Here is a 5160-nt window from a genome sequence, read left to right on the forward strand (position 1 = left end):
GATTTACTTATAAGTACTCGTCAGGAGACGATATGGCAGACTACGGGTATACCGCGGATTGTTGTCTGGGGGACAGCGCAATGTTGACCTTCGTTGAATGGACGTGTTTGTATTTGAGATGAGGTATCTTGTCTAAGACGGTATGCATCTCATTAAGGACCTATCAACACACAGTTGATACTTAGTGAACCACAGTTAAAAAACCACAATCTGCAGGCTGTCTGACGTATTTTTCTCTCGTTTCGACATGTTTCCGGGAAGAAATGCATTGTCAGAATCTGCATGTATCCTATAAGTTATGTAACACCATCTACGTTACAAGTCTTAAGCTTCGAAAATCAGATATTTGGTTCTCTGGCTTAAAAGGCAGGGTAAATAAAATCATGGAAGAAGTTTACCCAGAAGATTTGCCTTGATTATGGAGTACTTATGGGTAAACTTAATACGAACTTGCACACGACCGGCAATGGAACACTTTGTTCTAGAATTAGGTCGATCAAAATATATTAAAGCAAAAGTTACACAAACGAGAGTAAAGAAATAAACAAACAAACAGAGAAAAGATTTCCAAGTAAAACAAGGTGTAAAGTAGGTTTGTTGATGTTAACCAAAAAGAATTTGATTTATGATAAGGTCAAAAATGCTCTCGGGTTGGCGTAAAACATAGAATCGTGTCGCACACTGAGTTTTATTTTTCTGAAATAAAATACCCTCGATCATCGAGACGTTTCTGTGTACTCCCGACAAATGTCTGAATTCTTTTCATATATTGATTGATTGTATATTGTTTAAAATATGTCACTTATATGGAGACGTCACCATTGCCGGTGAAGGGCTACAAAATTAGGGCATATGCTCGGCGCTTATTACCATTGATCAGGGAGGGATCTTTCTCGTGCCAAACCTGCTGTGATACGGGACCTCGGTTTTGCGGTCTCATCCGAAGGACCGCCCCTTTTAGTCGCCTCTTACGACAAGCAAGGGGTAATGAGGGCCTATTCTAACCCGAATACCCATGGGATGCTTTCTTTTTCAAAAAATCCACGTTTAATGGCGCTGATCTAGTAAACCCCCCCCAAAAAAAATAAATAAATAAATAAAAATTAAGGACGTTACTGAAAGAAAATGTGTTTCCAATAGAGCCTAATAAAAAATGACAGGTTCCTTGTATAAACTCAAATAAACGATATCAGGGTTAATTAAAAATATTGTAATTTAAATCAGGGTCATCCCAGCTATTACATTCAACTTGAATGATAGTCATTAATGGAAGAGTCCAAAATAGATCTTTTCCGGAAGAAAAAATACTCCAAACACTGAATTTGTTTTTCTTTCTATGGAAATTTTATCCTTCAACTCGAATCCTGGCCGCGACAGACCTAAGTCGTTAAAACAGGTAGTGACAGTTCCATCGCCAAACGCTCGGCATGAGGTGTGAATGTCACGGGTCCTCGGAGATGACCTTAAAAACGGATGTCCCGTGTCATAGTCTAAAGAACCCTCACTGCTTAATGGCCGTAAGCGCCGATCATAGGCCTAAATTTGAAGAACTTCACCGGTCTTGGTGACGTCTCCATATGAGTGAAAAATTCTCAAGCGAGACGTTACGCAAGATACAATCCATCAATCTTTCAACTCTCTAGTGTTCGATTCAAAGTAGTTTCTATGGGCGCAGGTATTACCTTTTTGATCTTAGCCGATCAGCGTCTTTATCAGAATTTTGATAAGCTTCATAAAAATACTGAACAAAGAGCACAGTCTGCCAGGGCTGCGTTCTGAAGATCGTAGCGGCTAGCCTAGGGCTAGGTATGGTGGCTGATTTATGCCATTAGTAGCGGCTAGCCTAGGGGCTAGGTCAGGGCCGTAAATTAACCTTCAATTTGGAGGAGGCCGGAAATTAGGCGGGGGTCTGGGGGCCGCCCAGGCCCCCAGACGCTGAGCACATTTTGTGCACACTGAACACGTTTCGTGCAAAATCCTTGATTCTAGGGCCTTCTAAGATGTTACTTGACTAACTCATTCTAAAAGAAAGATTTGGAATGCTTTTTAAGGGAGGTATCATGTTCTTAGTTATTGGAAACAACATAAATTCTAATGAACTTTAAATTTTAATTTTTTTTGGCTCAAAAGTTGGAGGAGGCAGCTGCCTCCTCCGCCTCCATATAATTTACGGCCCTGGGCTAGGTATGGTGACTGATTTGTGCCATTAGTAGCGGCTAGTATAGGGGCTAGGCATGGTGGCTGATTTGTGCCATTAGTAGCGGTTAGTATAGGGGCTAGGCATGGTGGCTGATTTGTGCCATTAGTAGCGGTTAGTATAGGGGCTAGGCATGGTGTCTGATTTGTGTCATCAGTAGCGGCTAGCCAAGGACTAGGCATGGTGGCTGATTTGTGTTATTAGTAGCGGCTAGCCTAGGGGCTAGGCATGGTGGCTGATTTGTGTCATATTACAATGCCTTGTCTTTTCGTTAATTTGAGGCGAAAAGTAGCTAATGGTATCGTTATATCGAGACGAAAAGTCGCTAGATATCGTTTTGTTGTCTTTTCGCCTCGAAATAACAAAAAGACGATAAAGTGTAAAATGGCACTAATCAGCCACCGTACCTAGCCCCTAGGTTAGCTACTACGATCTTGAACGCAGTCCAGACGTTCGTGGGGAGTATATACATCGTCTGGATGATCGAGACCAAAAATTTGAAGGAAATAAGATAGCATCTTACATTCCACCGGAGCCGGTCGCAGCAGCTTAGTGGTTAAGGCGCCCACCGTGAGGCCCGGGTTCGATTCATGCGTCAAACCTAAAAACGTATAACATTGGTAGTGACAGTTATTTCGCCAAGAACAATTAGGTCTTTCGAATATGACCTTAAAAATGGAGATCCCGTGTCACAGTAGGCGTTGACATGATAGAGACCTCTCACTGCTTACGGTCGTAAGCGCCGTGCATAGGACTAAATTTGTGGCACTTCGGCGAAAGCTGGTGACATTTCTATGTGAAAAATTCATAGATAGGACATCAAACAATATACCAACAGCAAAAAAAAAAAAAAAAGGAATTCCATCGCGATTTTCTGAAAATGAAAAATACGTTGAAAATCTATATGCAATCTTAGCACTGTTTTTAAATGCCATTATGTGACAAACTTTATGTTGATTAACAAATATGGGAAAATGTTGAAATTTTCAAGGTTTTTCAACGAAATGTGGATATAACTGCGATTATCATTTTTTATCAAATTTATTTTTTTCATTAACGTTGTGTAAATGTCACATGCAGAGAGAAAATGTCAGGTTACCTACTACACAATGCATTCATTATTGATAAGTTAATTCTATTCCTGGAGAGAGAAAAAACGGTCGAGTCGTTTCTTCCATCTTGCGGTAGTGACCTTTGTTTTCAAAATGATCACGGCAATACTAGTTCGTTACCTAAATGTGATCAGATCACTGATCGGTCCGCGGCAACACGAGACATCAGGGAATACGTTTTACCAATTAGAAGCGAAGGCATGCTATTACTAATATTTTGGTGTTTTTTCCCCTGCAGATTCTATAGATTTACACGGGCTTCACTGAGCCATAATAGCCCGCACTGTAAATACCCAGGAAGTTCACAAGTTTACAATTTATAATAATGAACGTAAACGTCTGCTACCAAAATAAAATAAGCATATTTCCTGAGATTCAGACAATAACCTGATAATACCTGTATCGTATAGTACATCATTACAAAGTGCCATGCTAAACAGAATGTGGGTTGGTTTTTTAAATATATGAGACACTACGAAAACCCTTTCAGCTTAATTTTAGTTAGATATATTTCTCGCGTTTAGATATGAAACTGTCGTTTTATATCAGATTACTCATCTATAAATTAATGCAACTTGACTTTGATTTTCTTGTTCAACTGTCCTACAAATAAGGTATTTTTCGTTTACACATATTAGATTTAGACAATTTAATCAGTCAAATGCATATTTTACACAAGAAGTGGATAATTCAGTCAGAAACGGGGCTTCATGTAACTTGCCGATTTCCTGTTTTACCTCAACAATGCTAAGCCTGGGATTTCTGCAGGGATGTATCTCTGATCCCCCCCCCCTTTTTTTTTTAAAGAAAAGAATATTGTATATGATTTGCAAAATTAATTTCGAAATTTAAAGATGAAAAAATGGACACAAATGTAAACTGTATGCTTTCTTGTTTTAAGACAGCTCCATCTTCATGCAACGTCATAAGTTTTCACAAAGTAATCTTTGTGCATTATTTACTGGGTACTACTTGATACTGAATAAAGTTTATATTCTCTATGAATAATTCAATTATCTATATCTAAAGAATAATTGTGAAAGGTAATCACTTCATGCTGGTATTTTCTCTTTTGCGTGCATATCATACTACAGTGACTTCCATGCAATCCTCAATCTGTTGTTTTCCATTTCAACCCGTTTTTATTCATTTTTATCATATTCTTAAATGAAATTATGCTATTTTTCTGATGTTGAAATATGCCTCTATGTATGTCTCACATCTTTTAAAAAAGGGCAACATACATGCTATCTTTAGTTATTGATTACATAAGCTACATTAATTAAGTGGAAATTAATTTTTTTTCTCTACTTTAAATCATTAATATTGATAAGTCACATGAGGGTGGAGCTACCTTAAATGTTTATCAAAATAAAAAGAGCATACAAGAAATATAAGACAATTCATTCCCAGAAAAAATACATTTTCAATTGAGAAAATTAAAGGATATCAGGAAGTTGCCATACGTATGTATACCCTGTAACGAATGACGTATTGCACGGGGCAGTAGGACTGTGAAGCCGTGGTACATATTCCAACATACTGGTGTGATATTGAACATGATGACAAAATAAAGCAAGGTGATTGGATTATATAGAATAGGGAAATCATTTTCATGTTTTCCCCTTGGCGCTATCTGGGGCAATGATAGAAAACTGATATGAAAAAATCCTGTTAAATAGTAGATTTAAGTCTTCTAAAAAGTTTAGCAAAAAGTATACATTTTCTTTCAATTCCTCTCTGACTTTTTCGTTTAAAACATCCAAGAAAAACCATAACGTCAACCTCTGATGGAAATTATGCAATCAATATACGTTGCATTTTATCTCTAAACTCTTCAATTACACGTTC

Source organism: Ostrea edulis, chromosome 6 (genome assembly GCF_947568905.1).
Source record: "Ostrea edulis chromosome 6, xbOstEdul1.1, whole genome shotgun sequence".
NCBI lineage: Eukaryota > Metazoa > Mollusca > Bivalvia > Ostreida > Ostreidae > Ostrea > Ostrea edulis.